This window comes from Rhinoderma darwinii, chromosome 1 (assembly GCF_050947455.1).
Source record: "Rhinoderma darwinii isolate aRhiDar2 chromosome 1, aRhiDar2.hap1, whole genome shotgun sequence".
In the NCBI taxonomy this organism is placed as follows: Eukaryota; Metazoa; Chordata; class Amphibia; order Anura; family Rhinodermatidae; genus Rhinoderma; species Rhinoderma darwinii.
The window spans coordinates 28,813,327-28,825,030 of NC_134687.1; the positions used below are offsets into that span (position 1 = coordinate 28,813,327).

The 11,704-nt window shown below is 38.8% G+C and overlaps 1 protein-coding gene across 6 annotated transcripts in view; it reads right to left on the bottom strand.

Annotated features, from left to right (window-relative positions):
* Positions 1-11,704, bottom strand: part of FAM53A (family with sequence similarity 53 member A) — a 74,074-nt gene that overhangs the window by 61,439 nt on the left and 931 nt on the right. For 2 of the 6 annotated variants that reach the window (XM_075856853.1, XM_075856879.1), the window contains exon 1: positions 6,688-6,766. The exons of 3 other annotated variants lie outside the window; for them this stretch is intronic. The gene's annotated coding sequence lies outside the window, so the exon portion shown is untranslated. Of the gene's footprint in view, positions 1-3,006; positions 3,031-6,687; positions 6,767-11,704 lie in introns of those variants that run through there. One more of the 6 variants, XM_075856870.1, reaches the window with a different exon arrangement.

The window sequence follows — 11,704 nt, forward strand, 5'->3', positions numbered from 1 at the left end:
GGGACAAACTGCTCTACAAATGTTGTGGTGCTTTTTCTCTTTTAGTCCTTGTGGAAATGAAAAAAAATGAGCTAAACCTACGTTTTATTGGGAAAAATGTAGATTTTCATTTTCACATCCTACTTCCAATAATTTCTGCAAAAAATTTGTGGGGTCAAAATGCTCACTATACCCCTAGATAATTTCCTCAAGGGGTGTAGTTTCCAAAATGGGGTCACTTGTGGGGGGTTTCCACTGTTTTGTGCCCTCAGGGGCTTTGCAAATGCGACATGGCATCCGCAAACCATTCCTGCTAAATTTGAGCTCCAAAAGCCAAATGGGGTTCCTTCCCTTCTAAGCCCTGCCGTGTGTCCAAACAGCAGTCTATGATCAAATGTGGGGTACTGTTTTACTCGGGACAAACTGCTCTACAAATGTTGTGGTGCTTTTTCTCTTTTAGTCCTTGTGGAAATGAAAAAAAATGAGCTAAACCTACGTTTTATTGGGAAAAATGTAGATTTTCATTTTCACATCCTACTTCCAATAATTTCTGCAAAAAATTTGTGGGGTCAAAATGCTCACTATACCCCTAGATAATTTCCTCAAGGGGTGTAGTTTCCAAAATGGGGTCACTTGTTGGGGGTTTCCACTGTTTTGTGCCCTCAGGGGCTTTGCAAATGCGACATGGCATCCGCAAACCATTCCTGCTAAATTTGAGCTCCAAAAGCCAAATGGGGTTCCTTCACTTCTAAGCCCTGCCGTGTGTCCAAACAGCAGTCTATGATCAAATGTGGGGTACTGTTTTACTCGGGACAAACTGCTCTACAAATGTTGTGGTGCTTTTTCTCTTTTAGACCTTGTGAAAATGAAAAAAAATTAGCTAAACCTACGTTTTATTGGGAAAAATGTAGATTTTCATTTTTCACATCCTACTTCCAATAATTTCTGCAAAAAATCTGTGGGGTCAAAATGCTCACTATACCCCTAGATAATTTCCTCAAGGGGTGTAGTTTCCAAAATGGGGTCACTTGTGGGGGGTTTCCACTGTTTTGGCACCGCAAGAGTCCTTCAAACCGGATATGGTGCCTAAAATATATTGTAATAAAAACAAGGCCCCAAAATCCTCAAGGTGCTCCTTTGCTTCGGAGGCCTGTGTTTCAGTCCATAAGCACGCTAGGGCGACATGTGGGATATTTCTAAAAACTGCAGAATCTGGGCAATAAATATTGAGTTGCATTTTTCTGGTGAAACTTTCTGTGTTACACAAAAAATGGATTCAAAATGAATTTCTGCAAAAAAAAACGAAATTTATAAATTTCCCCTCTATATTGCTTTCATTCCTGTGAAACGTCTAAAGGGTTAAAACACTTTCTGAATGCTGTTTTGAATACTTTGAGGGGTGCAGTTTTTAAAATGGGGTGACTTTTTGGGGGTTTCTAATATATAAGGCCCTCAAAGCCACTTCAGAACTGAACTGGCCCCTGTAAAAATAGCCTTTTGAAATTTTCTTGAAAATGTGAGAAATTGCTGCTAAAGTTCTAAGCCTTGTAACGTCCTAGAAAAATAAAAGGATGTTCAAAAAACGATGCCAAACTAAAGTAGACACATGGGGGATGTTAATTAGCAACAATTTTGTGTGTTATAACTGCCTGTCTTACAAGCAGATACATTTAAATTGATAAAAATGCTATTTTTTGCAATTTTTCACTATATTTTGGTGTTTTTCACAATTAAATACTGAATGTATCGGGCAAATTTTGCCAGTAACATAAAGTCCAATGTGTCACGAGAAAACAATCTCAGAATCGCTTGGATAGGTACAAGCATTCCGACGTTATTACCACATAAAGTGAAACATGTCAGATTTGAAAAATGAGGCTTGGTCAGGAAGGTCAAAAGTGGCTAAAGAGGGAAGGGGTTAATCATTGGATTGTGAAAAGTTTTGAAACTTCTAAAATACTTTGTTTTAACTCCTTAACACTTTCAAAATCTCCGATTGCTGTCTGTTAATGGAAAAAATTATGTTTATATCCAGATTCTGAAAACCTGTACTTACCTAGTGATGCTCAACACAGCTGATGATTTGTTACAATGTACCAGGCTAAGAAATCTTCATTGTGTGAACTAGGCCTTAAGCTCAGAGTTTTTAGCAGGCAGGCCAAAACCTGCCTCAAAATTCAGGAATTTTGAAGCAGATTTTGACCTGCCCGCGTTTCTTTGCCGCGGCTTTGGCAGCGTTTTTCACCTGCGGCCATTGCAGCTAACACAAAGACCGCGAGCCAAAAAGGCCAATGAAAAATTATCATCAGAGACGGAACCGCAGTTAAAAGCTGCCCAGGAAAAAAAGCAGCTCTGCCTCCCATTGAAATTAATGGGGGGCGATTTCGGCCGTATTTTGGCTTTAATTCAGAGGCAGTTTCCGCGTCAAAATCAGCACCAAAAAAAACCCAGTGTGAACAGGGCCTAAGGGTACCCACACACGTAGCGGATTTGTTGCAGATTTTCCACAGCAGAATTTGCACGTGTTACGTGAAGCGGTGATCTAAAGCAATGTAAATTTAAAAAAAACGGCATCACGCAACTGGGCAATGCATCAATAACCAGAGAGCAACGAAGGAACGTGTTCAGAGGGAAGGTAATTGTGATCTCCATTTAAACGAGGGAAATTCCAAGTTATACTGGAGGCTAGGGACCGGTGACAAACACATGAACATCTGAACGTTAACCCTTTAATATTTAATAGTAATCGTATTTCATAGGCGGATTACGGCGCCAAAGATTTGTGCCAGGTTTGCCAGTCAGGACGCAAGAAAAGCTGGGTAGGGCTTGGAAGTCACCCAACTATCCCCCAAAAAAAAAAAAAAAAAAGATTCAACTAATGAAGCATCCACATTATAGGGATTTCTATATGGGACTGCTTTACACTCTGGGTTACAATAATACTTTTGTGATGCTATCGAGTCTTAGACATTACCTGCAGTAAGAAGGTCGGGCCTAGTTTAAATACTTAACATATTTGTGAAATACCTGGTACACCGGGCAAGACGTCGTCTACTACCGAGCTTTAGAAATAAGCAGCACCGCGTATAGGCTACCATTCAGACCTAGAATGTAGATGGCACAATCAGTCGCCAGATGTTGCTGCCGGTAACTATTGCAGTCCTAAGAAGGCAAAGACTATCAAGACCATCACATAAAAGCTGCATGACTAAATGCCTAAAAATCCCATTGTGATACTCAAGTCTTATATCACAAGCAGCTCTTATTGTAGGCCAGGGCCCAGGGTCGGATTGGGCAACTTTGGGCCCAACACAGAAAAAGTGACTAAGGTCCCACCTTCCCGCTATACAGAACATGTGTCCTTCAACTGCATTGGAAACTCTGCTGGACCTCATGGGCCTTGTTGGGGCTAAGGCCCCCTGCACACAGCCGTAGCGGTAATCACGGTCCGTAATTACGGGCATGGACAGTCACCCGCATTTGCAGGCCGTGCTCCCAATATAAAGTATAGGAGCAGGGTCCGTAAACTCAAAAAATAGGACATGTTATATTTTGTGCGGATCCTTTCTACGGCCCGGACACCTTCCCATAAATATAAGGAAAGGTGTCCATGTGCCATAGAAATTAATGGATCAGTATTTTAATCGCGGATCAAAATTAGGATCGTGTGCATGTGGCCTTAGGCCAAAAATTATGTCTAGGTTGTGGGCCTGCAAAAAGATCGTCCCGTATACTTGTAGAGAACCACAATTTGGCTACAAGAAGTCACGCTCCAACTGGCCGATACCAGAAATGGAAAAATACTGCAGACTTTCGAAACCAGTTAGACCATTTCAAGAGTCCATCTAAATTTTTGAGCGGCCAGGCAATGGGAACGGTTACAGACCTTAATAGAAAACAACCCAAAAAGTTAGGCACCAGTTGTATAACTAGGTACATTGGCAACCTTGCATCTGGGATTTCTACAATCTTGGCTAATAGTGGCCAAAACTTAGACAATAATTTCAAAAAGACCAGGCAACTTGCGTGGCCCAAATAAATGTATAAATATATGAAATATTGCAATACAGGAAATCCCGTACCAATCGACATGCAAACAACTATAAGGTTTAGGCCTTGAAATAGAGCCGCTGAAAATGAGTCGTGCCAACATAATGGCCACTAACATCGTTCCAAATTGCCAGGAATATTTTACTACAGAAAAATAACGTTTTCAAAAAATCACATGTAAATTCTGTGTTGATTGTTGGAATAAAGTAAAAAGGCTAAATAAATACAGGATATCTACATATATACGAATATAAATCGGAATACATAAAATAAACAAAAATAACCCCGTTCAAGTAAAAAAACACTGAACATAGATGCAACCAAGCACCGAATTATACAAAGACCAACCCGAACGTCTAATTCTCATTTCCAAATGAAAAAAGTTTGAGAAGGAATTATTAAAAAAATATTTACGTATATTATAAAAAAAAAATCTAAAAAAAGACCAGCATTATGAAAAATAGCGCAAAATTCTAACCGAATCTCTTTCCTACATGAAGATGGAATCGTTAAATGAATGATTTACATAGAATAGCAAATCCTTTCGAAGAAAGGAGGTTTTGTAGGGGTCTTGGGGCAAATACCCAAACTGTTCAGCACACATTTTTTACAAGGTGATACATAGGGCTCGCTGCCACACTCGTAAAATTGGGTTTCAACAGAAACCATATTGGAGTAGGGAAAGATTTTAAAATTCATACAAATAAAAGGAAATGTTGCATAGTCAAATATTCATGCCACAATAAGTTCCCAATAAAAAAAGGGACTACAAAAAAAAAAAAAAATTACAATCGTTTTTGTTTTTTTCTGGCACGTATTAACGGAGACGCATTCAAACCCACATAGTGTCATTTAATCTTAGGAGGAAAGCCAGCACAAGCTTAACAATAACCTCTCAGCGTTCCCGTCCCCCTCATAAACACGAACACATGTTCCAACCTAACATGATCCTGAAAAAACGTGGTCCTGGGAGCTGAACGTGGATTAAATTAGAGCGCCTCACCGCCAGTTCTTAATGTAAACAGTTTCCATTCTCTCCCTTTATGTCAATTCGCGGGTTCTGGTTTGTGTTAAACCTCCAAACTTTCCCCGCACCCAGGAGCATAAATTACTTTTTAAAGTGAATTTTTTGAAAAAATAAATATTTCATATAATAAAAAAAAATAAAAAAAGTGTACAAAAACAGACGGGGTGGGGTAAGGATGGGGGGGGGGGGATTCTTAAGAATATATTCTCAGCATGGAGAACACCACAAAATCACAGGGTCGTTTAACCTGTAAAAACAACTTGAGGAAAGGCCGAGTTTGCTCAGCAATTGCCAAGCACTTATTAATGGCTGCCAGTGCAAATCGGCTACAGAAAAGGACTCAGCCAGCTGGTGTTTTTGTGCCCATCCCGAGGCCTAGAGAGAAAACAAAAACCTACAAGCCACCCCGGGACCTACCTTTTCTGCCATTGTCTACAAGAGGTGGCTATTAATATACAAGCATGGGTGCTGCGTACCGTCAATTTCATGATGTCACGTCTCACCCAGCGTGAGAGAGAGTGTGAGAGAGAGAGTGTGAGAGAGAGAGTGTGAGAGAGAGAGTGTGAGAGAGAGAGTGTGAGAGAGAGAGTGTGAGAGAGAGAGTGTGAGAGAGAGAGTGTGAGAGAGAGAGTGTGAGAGAGAGAGTGTGAGAGAGAGAGTGTGAGAGAGAGAGTGTGAGAGAGAGAGTGTGAGAGAGAGAGTGTGAGAGAGAGAGTGTGAGAGAGAGAGTGTGAGAGAGTGAGAGAGAGTGAGAGAGTGAGTGTGAGAGAGTGAGAGAGTGAGTGTGAGAGAGTGAGAGAGAGAGAGAGAAGAAAAAAAAAAAAAAAACAGCTGCTGCTGGCGTTTGCCTTCACGGAAAATCCTCCTTCTGGGGACAAAAGTAATAAGACAAGGCCTCGATGTGCCCTGAACCCTACACAGTATATCGTTCCCAGCACACCAGGGGTTAAACGATAAGGGATCAAATGCTCTAGATTTTATCTTGCGTTAGGCTACGTGGTTAGAAGACGATCCTGTGTCACTTAACTGGTTAACATTTCCCGAGGCAATTTTTTTTTTCTTTTAATAGAAATACTTCTGCCCCCCCCCCTCGCACCGCGGCCGCCTGTCAACCTTACAACATAACAATGCAGTGTGAAAAATGACTAGTCTCTAGGTCTGAACATGATGTCAACACTAATCCGGCTGGGCTCGATAAAGAAAAAAAAAATCCTTGCGCCATATATATCTGTATAAGGACAGAAAAAAAAAAAAAGGACGTGAGTGGTTACCCGTTTAAAGGATGTGTCGCGATTTCTTTTATTTTAGGTTTTATGCGCTTAACATTTGCTACAACGTGAGAAGAACAGATTTTTATTTGATCGTTTGCAAAAGAACTAAATCGACGGGGCTAAACACGACCTTGTTGGATTACACAATTAGATTCTAAGGGTATCAATAGGAACAATGCAAGTCTATAGACCAGGCATGACGAGTTGATGTGACAGTAAAAGACATCTAGGCAGAAGAAAGGAAAAACAAGGATTAGAGGAAGGGGTATGCAGGCATTGCAGGCACTACGAGGGGTAGTCTATATACTATGCATACAGGATATGGGAAGCAGCCCCTTGCCCGGGTTATAACATGTGTACCTGTGCAGCACGCTTGCCTTCCCCTGGCTGCTGCCTTCCCCTTGGCTGCTTCCATGCATATGACCACACAACCTCAGCACGCGAAGCAAATAAAAGCTATTCACTTAAACACGCCCCCTTCCCTCTGTTTGACGACGCCCACTTTCAGCTCTGATTGGCTGATGTAACTCCTACATATTTTTTTTTTTTTTATTTTATTTTTTTTAAACAACAACTTTATTACTGCGAACACAGTGCCACCAATACATCATCCAGCAGAGCTGCAGTTCAGGATGTGCAGGCACATTACTCAGCAAATGTTTGCACTGCATTTCCAAGAGCGATTCCCCAAGCAAGGGTTAAAAAGTGATGAAAGTACCGGAACGTATTGCAAAGCTGCCAGACCAACGAGTTGCTAAAAACGACTTTTCATTTCACATGTGTTATTATATGACAGATACAGTCAAACTTCCATTAATCCAACATTCCATTCTGATAATCCGGCACGGAATCTCGTATCTTATAAAACGAAAAAATTGAGCAGAAAGAAAAATTCTCGATTTAAAAAAAAAAAAAAACAGTACAAAATGGCGGGTAGCATATTCCATAAAAGCGTCATTATCTAACAGCGACCGAGGTCGCAAGCGCCGCGTATCCCTATCCACGGACGTAATCCGTTTCTGAAAAAGGTCGGATGTATAGACCGAAACGTTAAACCAGTTTTGGATTACTACTTTTCGCTATTCGTGAAATAAAATATCACTTATTGCATAATACCTTGGGGTGCGGAGTTCCCATTTTTATACGTTGGTGTGGGAGCCTACTCACGCACCCTTGAAACACGGAGTGCTGCGGGATCAAAAAAGTTCCGGTAGCGTATTTTATGTTCGGATTCTATTTTGACTGTATTTTTGGAGGTTCTCAGCCCTTCCAAGTCAGACATATATTTCTTATATACTTCCGAAAATCCAGAAAATTTAAAAGGGAACATGTCAGCAGTTTTGACCCCCTAAACCACTATCACCGATATATAGGGGCTAGAAAGACAATTCGGAAGGTACCGATGTGTGCCCAAAAAATGAAGGGAACCTTAGACAAAGTTTGAATGACTCCTGCGCCATGTGCAAATTGATGAAGTGTCTGATGAACGTTTCTTCAGCAGGTAAATGCGATCTTCGCGGCCATCCCACCCATCTAGGCGTCCCCTGAAAAGACGTCAATCAAGCCAAGATGGAAGGGATTGCCGCCGACATCGTCGGACACTTTCCTGCTGAAGAAACGCCTATCGGACACTTAAAATAATTCGCACACGGCGCCGTCGTTATTAGATACTCTTTATTATTTTTGCCACACATGGATACGTTCTGAAATGACTCTCGAGCTACTATATATAGGTGATAGTTGTTTCTGGGGGGGGGGGGGGGGGGGGTCAAAAACGCTGGACAGGTACCATTTAACTATATATTCACTAGACTGCTTTTCAGACGCGTTTCGGAGCGTGACACTTGTATTACGCTCCGACAAATAGCTGCGCATTGATTTCAAAGAGAAATACGTTGTGTAGGTGTAATTTTACAATACCGAATAAAAAAAAACGCCTCAGAAAAATACGTTTCGTGACAAGTCAATTCTTGAAGCGGTTCACGAGCTCATTTTTCCCATTGACACTTACACGCCTTGAAATGCGCTTCAAAAACGCTTGCGAAAATCAACTTCAAAGATGTCTGGATTTTGGAGGAGTTTTTTTTTTTTAAATCAGTCTGGTATTTTTCAGCCTGAACATAGGCCGTGTCAACATAGCCTAGAGACTACAACTCCTAGCAGTTCCGTCACATTTTAGCAACAGAAAGACTGACAGAAGACTAGGCCTCAAACTGTTGCCCATAGCAACTAGCTTTCATTTCCTCGTGTAGGGTTTCAGAACTCTGGTTGCTAACGGTTACGGGCCACATACACATAACTTATAGGGGTCTCATACACAGACACTAGAATGTAATGGCGGCAATGGCGGTAATGGGCACAACAGCGTTTATTAACTGACCAAACATATTTACTAACATAGATTCTGTAGGTAGATAGATATGAGATAGATAGATAGATAGATATGAGATAGATAGATATGAGATAGATAGATATGAGATAGATAGATAGATAGTTAGATAGATAGATAGATAGATAGATAGATAGATAGATAGATAGATAGATAGATAGATAGATAGATAGATAGATAGATAGATAGATAGATAGATAGATAGATAGATAGATAGATAGAGATAGATATGAGATAGATATGAGATAGATATGAGATAGATAGATATGAGATAGATAGATAGATAGATAGATAGATAGATAGATAGATAGATAGATAGATAGATAGATAGATAGATAGATAGATAGATAGATAGATAGATAGAGATAGATATGAGATAGATAGATATGAGATAGATAGATATGAGATAGATAGATATGAGATAGATAGATATGAGATAGATAGATATGAGATAGATAGATATGAGATAGATAGATAGATATGAGATAGATAGATAGATATGAGATAGATAGATAGATATGAGATAGATAGATATGAGATAGATAGATAGATAGATAGATAGATAGATAGATAGATAGATAGATAGATAGATAGATAGATAGATAGATAGATAGATAGATATGAGATAGATAGATAGATAGATAGATAGATAGATAGATAGATAGATAGATAGATAGATAGATAGATAGATAGATAGATAGATAGATAGATATGAGATAGATAGATATGAGATAGATAGATATGAGATAGATAGATATGAGATAGATAGATATGAGATAGATAGATATGAGATAGATAGATAGATATGAGATAGATAGATAGATATGAGATAGATAGATAGATAGATATGAGATAGATAGATATGAGATAGATAGATATGAGATAGATAGATATGAGATAGATAGATATGAGATAGATAGATATGAGATAGATAGATATGAGATAGATAGATATGAGATAGATAGATAGATAGATAGATAGATAGATAGATAGATAGATAGATAGATAGATAGATAGATATGAGATAGATAGATATGAGATAGATAGATATGAGATAGATAGATATGAGATAGATAGATATGAGATAGATAGATATGAGATAGATAGATATGAGATAGATAGATATGAGATAGATAGATATGAGATAGATAGATATGAGATAGATAGATATGAGATAGATAGATAGATAGATAGATAGATAGATAGATAGATAGATAGATAGATAGATAGATAGATAGATATGAGATAGATAGATAGATAGATATGAGATAGATAGATATGAGATAGATAGATATGAGATAGATAGATAGATAGATAGATAGATAGATAGATAGATAGATAGATAGATAGATAGATAGATAGATATGAGATAGATAGATAGATAGATAGATAGATAGATATGAGATAGATATGAGATAGATAGATATGAGATAGATAGAAGATAGATAGATGATAGATAGATAGATAGATAGATAGATAGATAGATAGATAGATAGATAGATAGATAGATAGATAGATAGATAGATAGATAGATAGATAGATAGATAGATAGATAGATATGAGATAGATAGATATGAGATAGATAGATATGAGATAGATAGATAGATAGATAGATAGATAGATAGATAGATAGATAGATAGATAGATAGATAGATAGATAGATAGATAGATAGATAGATAGATAGACACATTGGGGGCAGAGTTCCTTTTTCGAGATATTTTTTTAAAAGTGTCTAGTGAGGTAAAAACATCTGTTCTTTCTTAAATATATCTACAATGACACGCGCCAAATTTTTTTGGACCCATTGTAGACGCAGGCACAGTAGTAAACCTGCTCATTGATTCCAATATTACAAAACTCGGACCGGGTATCAAAAGGCAAAGAAAAGTCACAACCTACAGGTTTGAGGTGCGGGACACCGGGTGTGTAGTATATGTAGTGTGTAGTGTAATGGTCACAACACTATACACACACACTACACACCCTATACACTCACACTACACACACTACACACACACTTCTAAATTAGAAGGATACAACTGTATGAAGACCAGATTGCAAGCTCTTCAGGTGACAAAATAACTAATAATCACATTTCTTAAGTGACTTTGCTTTAATTATACAAATCTATACCACTAATCTGTAATTATGAGCACCACCCGGCTGGGATTACAGCAGCCATGCCCCATCCATACGCTCATTATGCTGCCCGCGGCTGAGCATGGCTCAGGGATCATAATTGTGGGACAAAACCACCAGACCAAGAGAATACAAGATTAAAAACTAGGGTGCAGGAGAGGGCCCCCCCATGTGTGTGCCAGTATTATGACACGGCAGCAGCATGTTAAGGGTTAATAGTAGGTGTGTGGTGACCCCAACATGATTCCTGTGGGCCCAGGAGAAGACTTCATGAAAGCAGCTGCTCAGGAGTTGGGTTACACATAGTAATTCAAGACCTGGTGCTTAATACTCAGGAAGTCCCTGTGTGCAGCCCACTGACTGGGCAGGGAGGACGCATGAATGGAGGCAGAGCGGCTACAGGGGGTGAACTCTCAAAACTTCCACAAACACATCAAGGATAGATAGATAGATAGATATGAGATAGATATGAGATAGATATGAGATAGATATGAGATAGATATGAGATAGATATGAGATAGATAGATAGATAGATAGATAGATAGATAGATAGATAGATAGATAGATAGATAGGAGATAGATAGATAGATAGGAGATAGATAGATAGATAGATAGATAGATAGATAGATAGATAGATAGATAGATAGATAGATAGATAGATATGAGATAGATAGATATGCGATAGATAGATAGATATGAGAGATAGATATGAGATAGATAGATATGAGATAGATATGCGATAGATAGATAGATAGATATGAGATAGATAGATAGATTGATAGATAGATAGATTGATAGATAGATATGAGATAGATAGATGAGATAGATATGCGATAGATAGATAGATA